Below are 12,717 nucleotides of genomic sequence, written 5' to 3' on the forward strand. Positions count from 1 at the left end.
AGTTGTAAATCAGTAGCTAATGATACAAAGAGGAGCTTGGCCCAGATTGGGTGAGAATAGGATGCCACCCAAGAATCAGGAATTTGTTTGCCCGGGTGTTCCTGTCAGTCTCGTTTATTTATTTTATTTTTTTTTTCGCTGCGAAGTGTTGTACGAGACGTTAAACATCAGACTGAAAGAACATTATCAGTTCTGCACAGAGGATGTCGTCTGTAACATTTCTATGACTCATAAGCCGACATTCCATTGGGTGGAAAAAATGCAGATTCAACCGTACCAGTGAGTTTCCAGTTCAGATTCCAAGTGTTCTTTTATGTGCATGTGCCTCATCTCTGTTTTTTATCACTCGAGTTATTATAATCTCATTTCCAGCATACTCATTCAAGCAAAATTGTTCTGTTTGATTCTTGCATGAAAACGCCGACGGTGTCACGGATGCTAGCGTAATTGGTTCCGGGGGCCATGGATCGTAAAAGGCACGAAACCTCTGTGGAGAGAGAGAGAGAGAGAGAGAGAGAGAGAGAGAGAGAGAGAGAGAGAGAGACTTTCTTTTTCATATTCAACTGTTACTTCTGCTGGGTGTAATTTTTCCAGAAATACCCTCAACAAGGCTAATTGAGGCCACCTAGCTGGCCCCAGAATTCCACCACTTATTAACATTATTCTTTGATCGGTAATTGTAAATTTTTTTGATGCCCTTGCACTTTGTTGGAAAAAACGTAATTCAAAGAGTGGAGTTTGTCCGTAAGCACTTCCATAGTGGAATAAGTTTGGGGTAAAAGACTTCCTTTTGTGTTGCTCGGTATCAGAGAGACTCCAGATAATCTGTTTGGCTACTCTCCAGTTGAAGTTGGTATTGGTTAGGAAGTAATGTCCTTTGAAACTGTCCAACTACAATGGATCTGGCCAGGCTATATTGTAAGGTTACTGCCCTATGTGTTTGAAGATTTCTAGCAGTTGGGATGTTATTCATTAAAATTTGCAATCACCCCAGAGAAGGCTGAATTTTTGGTGTGACTCCGGAGAAACTGCTAGAGAGCGTTTTATTTTTTTCACAAGCAAGTTGCCGAGTATTAGTATTATTACCCATTTATGGACAGCCACTCCAAACTCTACTAACCATACACAGAAGGAAAAGGTTAACTTACGTAAAACATGTAGTAACTACATCTGATTGGAGAAAAGCTCATAGAGTCTGACATTTTATCATTATGAAAGAGTCTGTATCACCACCAAAATCAGTAAAAAAAAAAAAAAGAAAAAAAAAAAGCTCGTGCTTCTACATATGCAATGTCCTGTTCAGAGGTGGTGAAAGAGGAAGACTGCCGTCTGACCTTAGAAAATGTTGGCAGCTGGAGAGAGAGAATCAGGATGTATGGAATGAAATGCCAGAAAAACACTCCACTGAACAGCAGAACTGACCTGACTGCTGTGCCATGGAAATGCCAGGAAGTGTTTCGAGACTACCCAGGCCTCACTGTTTCGGAATGATTTTTTTTTTTAATGCAAGGAAAAAGGAATCAATCGCCTGGGGCCTGCAAATTACTCCCTCTAGGAAGAACAAAACAAAAACAAGATAACAGTCAGCCAACTTCGAGATCCATTCATTATGAGATGCCTCGACATACTGCGTTTGAAAGACTGGAGTTCACAGGCAGTAGGAAAAACGAACAGAGAGAGACAGTTCCAAATGATGATCTGTTGCATATACGAAGGACTGGGAGTAGCGGTTAACTCTTGCATTAGAGAGTTGGTCAGACAAGGGATGAGAGTTCGTTGCTAGACGGGTGCTACGTGCCTGCCGTAGGGATGGAGAGATGCAAGCAGCCAGTTCAGAGGAGCAGCGACCTTTGAAGTAGCGATAGAAAAGAGCTATATATGCAACAGTGCGGCGAAGAGTCAGAGACTGAAGGGAGCCAGTAAGAGGAGGAGAGTTAATGAGACGAAAAGCCTTTGACCACCCTGTTAAGAAGAGCCGTGTGGGGAGCCTCCCCATACATGGGAGTTGTACTCTACACAGCGGCGAATAAAACCTGTGTATAAAGTCAATAACTGTGCAAGGGTAAAGAAAGTACGGAGTCGGCTTAGAACACCCAGTCTCCATGAAGCGGATTTTAGTAGAGAGGTAATATGTTCTTTCTAAGTTAGATCCCGAGAGAATGAAACCCCACATATGTTTAAAGATGATGCAGGATTCAGCTGGATATTGTTAAAAATTAGAGGGTAATCCTGTGGAAGATTTTGTGGGTTGAGAGATGTTTGAACTGAGTTTTTGATGCTTTGAAAGCAACAAGACTATTTTGACCCCAACCAGAGATATCAGCCAAGTCAGACATTGAGTGTGCCATATCCTCATCCCTTGCTTTTGGACGCTGGAGCTTACATTTTGTGAAACAGCATCGAATCTGCTGAATTTAGCTATCCTTCAACATGCTACAATAGAGTTTAACATACCATGCTAGAGTAAGGGATTTTCACCAATCACTTTGGTTCCAAAACCGAATAGGTCGTGCTGATTTGGACTGACCACTCGTGAGAAACATTAATTGCACTTACAAAGAGCATCTGAATTTCTTGCTTTGCTGCATATAAACAAACTTATTACTGTAGTTTGGGACCCTACAAGTCAACATACTTTACCTGCAGCTCTACACGTTCGTGCATGTATAGGAATAGTTCGCTGGGTGTTTTGTTTCATAATCAAAGTTATATAAGCAATTGCTGATTAAAAGATTCTTCTACGTATATTCCTTAATGTTAAAATCTAGTTCCAATATAAGTGATCATATGATGACCCCCCACCCCTTTGACCTGATTTGTGAAGCTGCATTCAGTTGCTCTCCATTAACTAGTTATTATTTCATAAATCACTAGATTAACATTTTTTTTTTTCTGGAAGGGTTTGTCGGCTTCATAAGTTATCTTAAAGTTACAGGAACTATATGAAAATGCTTATGTTTGGTGGGCATTTTATGTGTTTTGCAGTTAAGACAAAATTTTATTTGTAACTAGAGTACGTTGTTTTTATAATTTCCTTCACCTTGTGCTTGGTGTATTATTAGTGTTATCTCGATGTTCAGTGTTAATCACTCCCACATTCACCGACCATTTTACTATTTTTTATAGTTCACAGCAAAGTTCAAGACTAAACAACACACTTGCGATTTAAAACGTATCAGAAACATGGGCCTTCGGTAAGTTCACAATACTAGTTCATCAATGTTACTAACAGTGAAAAATATGCCATGTTGTATAATTCTGCAACACAGTTACATTATTTCTTCTACATTTTATCTCTTGACCATCGTAAAATATTCCTTAACTATGAGAGAACGTCTGTGTATATACCCTGTTGTAATTCGAAAACACTCTACATACCTCTGGAAAATAATTAGGCGTGGTTGTACTGTGTATGTTTTTAAATCATCAGTTGTGCAGTAGATATATCCCGAAGAAACTATAGTACTCACGTTATATTACACAATGAAATTCATTCTCCAAACATCTACAGCAGAAAAATAGAAATGAAGCAATACATTCTTTTAACACGTGTATATATTTATAATAGCAAATCAAGGCTAAACACTGCACATAAACAGATAAGACAAAACGTGGCAAGTCAATGCACTATATTTTCAAAGAAATTTTAAAAACATTGTGTTAAAAATCTCATAATACAAATAATCTGTCTATCTAAGGCCAGACGCCATAACTCTGCAAGGGATAGCCGCTTGGCTTTGAGTTAGCTGTTTTTTGGGAAGGGGCACTAACCGTACGCCAGCCCACTTGCTGACGCGTAAGGGACATGTATGGGTTGCTTATATGGTTACCAACCAGCTTTGTGCATGCTTTTCTGGCTTACAGGAAACCATTAGGTTTGTTACTCAATGTAACGCCACCTGAAATGTAAAGAAGAGTAATAAAAATGATTGGAAAGATGGGAGAAAGAGAGAGGAGGGCAGACAGAAAAAAATGATAAAGGTGTAGGAAGAAGTGGGCAGCACTATATCAACTGAATGGATGGTAGCTCAATCAGTAGAGAGGTGGCCTGTAGTCCTGCCGGACCCAGGTTCAAATCCACGCTGGGGCAGGGAACAGTCTATGGATTTGAATTATATTAAATCAGACTTTACTGATCTACCAAAGGGCCCGCCGACACGTCGTAAAAATACCCCCGCCAATACCAATACATCAGTCCTGTATGAGACAGCTCTAGCATGTATTCAATATGGACGGTGGGTGTTAGCGCCGAAGTGGTGACATGTAGAGGTGTATGGAATGTAGGAGGACTACTGGGCTTTGAGAGCAGGCTGTGAAGCCTATGCCCAAAGTCGGCCACATAAAAAAAAAAAAAAAAAAAAAAAATGATGAAGCCATAAATCTCTCCGACAAGGAGAGTATGTTTTCACCCTTGTTTGCTTGTTTGCTTATTAGCAGGATTACTCAAAAACTAAACGAGAGATTCGGACCAAATTTGGCAGGTAGATAAGCCACATCCCAAGGGAACAATCAACGTACTTTTGTCAACTTTAGGAAGCAGTAATGTGAAAGATTGTAAGTAAGGTGTTGTTGAGTGTACTGATATGCACTGGCATTATAGGCTGCAGATGATTATGTTGCCAGTGCATTATAATCATGTATAGCAGATGTTCTTAACGGCATGCTTGCACCCCTTGGAGGTGCGAGTAGTTCCAGGATATTGTGCTCAAACGTGCTTTATGTTTTGGAAGTAGAGAATGAACTGAAGCTGTAGTTTATTATCACCTTTATAATGTGCTGGAACCAACCAATGAATTTTATGTTCTGAGAGCTAATACTAGTATAATGTGCTAAAGTAATGGTCTATGTACTCATACACATTGTTGTAGAATATTGTGTGTATTTCGTTTTACGGCGTGTTATGTTGAGTGAGAGACAGCAGGAGACAGCAGGAGAGTACATTGCACCTGTTCGTGCAAGGGGTGGAGGTAGCGAAATAATTTGCTCTCTGCATGGGCAGGCCTACTGCTGGGAGTGTTGCCGTGAGCCGAAATGAGATTTCTTGTTAATGTCTTGATTTATGTAATCTTGGTTAGGTCTTGTCATTTTTCTAATTATTTAAAAGTGTTTGCAATGATATGTTCGTAACTCACATCTTGCCTTTCGAGACAAATCGTATCCTGTAAATATTTTTAAATCATTTATTTGTTTACTAAAACTTCCCACATCCCTGTGGGAAGTTTTCTTGTCTTTTTCATTATTATTATTATTATTATTATTATTATTATTATTATTATTATTATTATTATTATTATATACCTTCGCCATAATATGACAATGCTTATTGTTTTTGCTGTTGTTGTTGTTATTATTATTATTATTATTATTATATCACTCTCATCTTAAATTCACGCTCATCTTAAATGTCAGGGCCAACTGCCTATCCCCGGGCTTCTACTCTCCTCATGGGGCAGCGTAGGATTGGATGATGGATGGATGGATGGATTATTATTATTATTTATTATTATATGGCTTCGCCACATAAACGACAAAGCTAATTGTTTTCAAAAGTATTATTGTTATTATTGTTCTTTGCACTTTTTTCCTTAGATCTTGAAGATATTATACAGGAAGGTACCCTATGGTAACTCCTGTGCCAAATATAAATGACCTTGACCTATTTCTGAAAGTTGTATACTCAATATTGGTGCAAAAACTGCTTGTGGAATGGTTGTGGAGAGGTTGCATTAAGACAACTAGACAAAATTCAGAACAAAGCTGTTAGAATCATTAACAACCCTGTCATTACATATAAACTACGTCCCCTGCAAGTAAGAAGGAATGTTGCCTCCCTTGCATTATTTTACAGATATTTTTTTGGCAAATGCTCAGATGAAGTTGCGCCCATGGTGCCACCTCTCCATGCCTTCCCTCGTGCTACACGGGCATCTGGTAGTGCTCATGACTGGAATGTCACGCAGCCATATTGCAGAACTTCTGCCTATCAGAATTCTTTCTTTCCCCGAACTGCATCTCTCTGGAATTCGCTTCCCCAGAGTTGTTTCCCTCCAAATTTCAACCCACAGCTGTTCAAGTCTAACTGTTACAGATATCTTATGAACGGAGGACGCCAGTAATCTGGTGTATGGATTGTTTTGTTTTTTTTACTAATTTGTTTTCCTTCCTCCGTTCTGTTATTTATAAAAAAAAAAATATTTGAAATTGAAATATCTCAGAAAATAATTGAGATACAGCAACTGTTTTTGGTTGAAAATCCAATGTTAAAAATGTTTAGAGAATCTTGGCTAAATATTTTGCCATTTAGCCTAGCAGAAAGTATAGACTTCAAATCTGTTCAGTGTTTTTCTTTGTCACATGTTTTAGAGAAAACCACAAAAGCTGTAAAACTGTAACTTTACAGGTATATAAATGTGGTCTTTCTTAATATCTGAAAGGAGTATGGTTACAAGTACGTTCATGGCACGTTCTCAGACGAAACTGCATCCTTTGTGCCACCCCTCCACACCTTTCCCCAAGCTACCCGGGCATCTGTTAGCGCTCATTACAGGACTGTCACACTGCCATACTGCAGAATTTCAGCCTATTAGAATTCTCTTATATTTCTAATTGCATCACTTTGGAGGTCACTTCCCCAGACAGTTTTCTCCACAAACATCAATCTACGGCAGTTGAAGTCCAACCATTATTATTATTATTATTTTTTTTTTATGAATGGAGGACACCTGTAACCAGGTGCATGGACTTTTATATTCTTTTGTTTTTCCTTCCTCTGTTCTGTTATTGTAAAAGAAATGAAAAAAAATGTTAAGCATACATTTAGCCATTTATTGAGACATACAAAAAGTGTATCCATGCGTTCTTCCACAAGTTTGTGTTCAAATATTGTTGATATTACACAAGAAGCTACCTTAGGTTAATCTAAGTACATGTTCCAAATATGAATGACCTTGAACTACCTTTAAAGATCACAGACTTGTTTATGATGCCAAGATTTCATCCTTTATAAACCCCAAATGTTCCTTATTGTGGCTACATAATAAGTATATAGATAACTAGTTAAGCTTCACCATATAAATGTTGAAGCTTATTGTTTTTGTATTATTTTTCTTTGCACTATTTTTTTTACATCTTTATGATATTATACAGGAAGGTACCCTACAATAACCCAAGTGTTACTGCCAAATATAAATGACCCTGATCTATTTTGAAGGTCATATACTCATTTTTTTAGCAAAAATTTCATATCTGAAATCGAAGTACCTCACAAACTAATTGAGAAACAGCTGTTTCGTTGAAAATCATATGATGGAAAAATTTGCTGTGAATTATGGCTTAATATTTTGCCAATTATCCTAGTGTAAAGTACCAAACTCAAATTTGATCAGTGTTTTCTTTATTGCACGTTTTAGAGAAAAAAAAAATTGCAAACCTGCAGCTTTACAGAAACAGAGCTGATGTCCCCCATATTATGTGAAAAGAATATACTGTAGTTGCAATTAAGCATAAAGTTAGTCAGTTACTGGGACAAATGTAAAATGTACTGTAATGATAATTGTAATGATTGTCTGTAGTTGTTAACTCTGTAACAATGTAACCATTTAACTGGTCGTACTAGTTACTTATTCGCTGGCGCTTAGGTCTGGCAACACTGTATACTAGTTGAGTTGGGAGCGAGTCTGTAGGTGTGGTGTCAGTTCGAGAGAAGCAGGCAACCAAGCCAGGTGTGTATTCTAATATACAGTCTAGTGATATTTTACTTGTGGATTATTGTGTTGTACGAGTGTCTGTGTTCCTTTCCTATTCTAAAGATATTATGCTTGTTTCAGAGGTATCATAGTTTTATGTTGAGTAAAACCTACATATAGGCCCTGATGTGTTTGCTACCCCACATCATTTTAACATAAAATCTCCGGAACTTCAGGGGCCAGCACCCATCACTTCGCTGCCAGAATGGAGTGTCTGCTGAGGTCAGAGCGACTCAACACGGACCCCAGCTCACCGTCGGCAGCGCAGGAGTGGAGACATTGGCAACAGACGTTCGAAAACTTTCTGGAAGCAGTGCCGGGAGAAAAAGTGGACAAGCTCAGGCTCCTTATCAACTTTGTGTCTCCGAAAGTGTATGAAGCTATATCAGAGTGTACTACTTACGATGACGCTATCAGAACACTGCAAGCTAGCTAAGTGAAACCTACGAATGAAGTGTTTGCACGTCACTGCCTCGCTATTCGCCACCAACAAACTGGTGAGACTGTAGATGAGTATCTCAGTGCTCTTAAAGTGTTAGCTAAAGACTAATTTCAAGGCTGTGAGTGCAACATTGCATTGTGAGGAATCTATCTGGGATGCTTTCATCAGTGGTCTACTGTCTCCGGCAATCAGGCAGCGATTGTTAGAAAACAAAACTCTCGATCTTGCAACCATGTTTGATCAAGCGCGAGCTCTTAAGTCCGCTCAAAAGGATTCGGAGTCGTATGGTGGTGTTCCGTCCTCGCATCTGGTAAGTGCAGTGTGTGAGAATAACAGTGAATTTAAGCCCGAGGCTGCTTCATTAATGGCTGGCACCAGTATCAAGTGTTTCTTTTGTGGCCTTTCGAGGCATTCACGCACGAAGTGCCCTGCGCGTGAAGCAGTTTGTCACAAATGTCAGAAAAAGGGTCACTATGCTAAAATGTGTCGATCCTCCAGTGTTAGTGCCTCGGTAGCCCTTACTGTCCATGTTAGGCTGGCTAGTGTAACTGCAGCAGCCACTCCAGGCGCATTATCCAAAGCTGTTGTTGAAGTTTCAATCAATGGGGTGAAAACTGATGGACTTATTGATAGTGGCAGTTCAGAAAACTTCATTCATCCCGACCTAATTAAACGACACTCCCTAAAGGTGCACGAGTCCCAGAGTACCGTGACTATGGCGAATACTTCACTCTCATCTAAGACATCCGGATTCTGTAGAGTTGATATCAAAGTGAACGGCTGGGAGTATGAAATGTACGCCTGACTGTATTACCAGAGTTGTGCTCTGACATAAATTTGGGTCAGGATTTCCAGAGGTTGCATGAAAAGGTTACGCTGACCTATGGTGGTGACTTGCCCCCTCCCATTATCTGTGGACTCAGCGTGATAAACATTGACCCCCCGGAACTATTCGCAAATTTAACGGCTGACTGTTATCCAGTCGCAGCAAAGTCACGACTTTATTCTGCTGAGGATCGTGAATTGATAGGAAAGGAAGTGGAGAGGTTGTTAAGTGAATGAATTATTGAACTGAGCAACTCTCCTTGGCGTGCTCAAGTAGTGGTTGTAAAGAGTGAGTAGCGCAAGAAACGCCTGTTGAATACTCGGAAACAGTCAACAGGTTCACGCTCCTTGACGGGTACCCCTTGCCTCATATCGACGACACAGTAAACAAGATCGCTCAGTATCGTGTGTTCAGTACGACTGATCTCCGCAGTGCATATCATCAAGTGCTCATTAAAAATGAAGACAAGCCATATACCGCCTTCGAAGCATGTGGTAAGCTATATCAGTTTACCAGTGTCCTGTTTGGTGTTACCAATGGAGTGGCTTGTTTTCAGAGGATCATGGATTCCTTCATCAAAGAAGAGGGCCTTGTTGGAACCTTCGCTTATTTTGATGACGTCACCATTTGTGGGATGACTCAGGAAGAGCATGATAGGAATCTCCAGAGATTCCTGGAAGCTGCTAAGAAAAAGAACATACTTTACAATTAAAACAAGTGTATTTTCTCAACCAGACGCCTCACCATCTTGGGCTATGTGGTGGAGGAGGGAGTGATTCGCCCAGACCTGGATCGCCTGAAACCACTTCGAGACTTGCCTCTACCATGGGACATGAAGTCACTCCTCCGTACTTTAGGATTCTTTGCTTACTACCCACAGTGGGTATATAACTACTCGAGCAAGATTCGCCCACTTAGTGCCACAACTACTTTCCCCCTGACAGAGGAAGCGAAGGAAGCTTTTTTTCAACTCAAGAATCACATAGCGTCATCGGTGGTCAAGGCTATTGATGAGACTGCACCCTTTGAAGTTGAAACAGATGCTTCAAACACCGCTATTGCAGCAGTTCTTACTCAGATTGGATGTCTGGTTGCCTTCTTTTCACGAACTCTACACGGATCTGAGACACGCTCTCCTGCTGTAGAAAAGGAAGCTTAGGCTATCATCGAGGCAGTTCGCCACTGGAGGCACTACTTGTCTGGTAAGCATTTCACTATCAAAACTGATTAACGCTCAGTGAAGTACATGTTTGATAAACAGCACAAAAACTAGATTAAGAATGATAAAATCTTAAGATGGAGGATGGAATTGTCATGCTATAATTTTGACATTATCTACCGACCAGGGAGAGACAATATTCCATCTGACGTATTTTCCAGGTCATATTGTGGAGTAACATGTCATGACCATCGATCATTGTTTTCTCTTCATGATGCTTTGTGCCATCCAGGTGTTACTCATTTGCTACATTTTGTGAAGTCTAAAAATCTACCCTATTCCGTTGAGGATGTTAGAAAAGTTGTTGGTTCATGTCGAATATGTGCAGAGTGCAAACCTAACTTTCACCGTCCTGATAAGACCCAACTTGTAAAGGCTTCTCAGCCATTCGAAAGGCTAAATCTAGATTTCAAAGGACCCCTTCCAAGCACTGATAAGAACCAGTATTTCTTAAATGTCGTGGATGAGTATTCCAGATTCCCTTTTGTATTTCCATGTCCTAATATGACTGCATCGACAATAATTGTCTCTCTCAGTTATTCTCCATTTTTGGCATGACAGCATATATCCGCTCAGACAGGGGTACATCATTCATGAGCATGGAACTGCAAGAGTTCCTCACCAGTAAAGGAATAGCTTGCAGCAGGACGACAAGTTACAACCCTCAAGGCAACGGGCAAGTGGAGCATTTCAATGGAACCATATGGAAGGCCATCACTACTGCTTTGAAGTGTCGTGGGTTACCAATGCAGTACTGGCAGAGTGTTCTTCCTGATGCCCTTCATTTCATTCACTCTTTACTAAATACAACCAGTAATGTTACCCCTCACGAAAGACTTTATAATTATGCTCGTCGTTCATTTACAGGAGCTGCTGTCCCATCCCGGTTGTGTAACCCTGGTCCTATGCTGCTGAAGTGCCATGTACGAGCTAACAAGACGGATCCCCTAGTTGATGAAGTGGAGCTCGTACAAGCAAGTCCTCATTACGCTCATATTCGGTATCCAGACGGCAAGGAGGATACTGTATCTACTTGACATTTGGCCCCAGCCGGCAGCAAACTTCCAGCACAGTCTCAGGATACTACTGATGCAACCCCAGGGTTGAGTACTCCTGAAGCAGTTAATGTTGGAGATGAGGGTTCCGGTCCTGAGAATTCCCTCTCTGGTCGACAACCTGAGTCGGAAGGTGCACCGGTTCTGAGGAGATCCGAGCGTATCAGGCGTCCTCCTATTCGTTTTGAGGCATCGTATATGCACTTTTGTGGTAGGGGGAGAATGTAATGATAATTATAATGATTGTCTGTAGTTGTTAACTCTGTAACAATGTAACCATTTAACTGGTCGTACTAGTTACTTATTCGTTGGCGCTTAGGTCTGGCAACACTGTATACTAGTTGAGTTGGGAGCAAGTCTGTAGGTGTGGTGTCAGTTCGGGAGAAGCAGGCAACCAAGCCAGGTGTGTATTCTAATATACAGTCCAGTGATATTTTACTTGTGGATTATTGTGTTGTACGAGTGTCTGTGTTCCGTTCCTATTCCAAAGATATTATGCTTGTTACAGATGTATCATAGTTTTATGTTGAGTAAAGCCTACATATAGGCCCTGATGTGTTTTTACCCCACATCATGTACCCATGCATTTTTCCTGGCCTTTGTCTTCAGATCTTGTTGATATTACACAAGAAACTATGTTAGGTTATTCTAAGTACACGTTTCAAATATGAATGACCTTGAACTTTTAAAGGTCACAGGCTTGCTTATGATGTGAAAATTTCATACCTTACATGCCATAAATAATTATGGTGAAGCTCCCTTGCTGTGGCTACACAGCAGGTAAATATGAAACTAGTTATTATTATTATTGCTGTTATAATACCTTATTTTAAAATTATGCTTTTTCAAAAGCAATCTACACCCTTACAACCTGGTCAACTTATTCGTACACTTTCCTGGTTCTTTGGGCCAAATATGGTGGCAACCTGTCAACCGGGTCTGGATATTATCCAGAACACAGAAAAGTGAATTTGGCACATTATCTCAAGAACCACTTAAGCTACAATGTTGAAGTTTTACTACAAAATAGCCTTAAGGAGGTTGCAGTGCAAAGAGGAGTATGGTTCCAATCAGTAAAATATTCTCTGAGACCTACTGGGGTCAAAATTTGGGACTTTTGTGGATATTCTGGATGTCACTATTTTCCATCAAGGATTAAAGTTTGTGCCACCAAACTTAGTGGACTTATAGACTGTGATGCCCAAAGGTGACATATACAGATCAGTGACCATGACCTCAGGTTCTCTTTATAGTTTGGCTTCTAGTAGGCAAGGGCAGTGGAAAGTTTTTCTTTATCAAATTATCCTTGGATAATTGCATGGTGTTCTAGTCAAAGCTTCCCACACTCCTGTGGGAAGTTTTTTTTTTTTTCTCAGTATTCTTTTTAAAACTTGCCACATCCCTGTGGGATGTTTTATTGTTTTTGTCAG

The 12,717-nt window shown here is 40.2% G+C and overlaps 1 pseudogene; it reads left to right on the plus strand.

Moving 5' to 3' along the window:
- The first annotated feature begins 7,950 nt into the window (after nucleotides 1–7,950).
- LOC145401267 (uncharacterized) lies at nucleotides 7,951–8,992 on the plus strand (annotated as a pseudogene).
- The last annotated feature ends 3,725 nt before the right edge of the window (nucleotides 8,993–12,717 follow it).

The sequence above is a fragment of the Coenobita brevimanus genome, chromosome 55 (genome assembly GCF_032717465.1).
Source record: "Coenobita brevimanus isolate Jiangsu-jjx chromosome 55, ASM3271746v2, whole genome shotgun sequence".
In the NCBI taxonomy this organism is placed as follows: domain Eukaryota; kingdom Metazoa; phylum Arthropoda; class Malacostraca; order Decapoda; family Coenobitidae; genus Coenobita; species Coenobita brevimanus.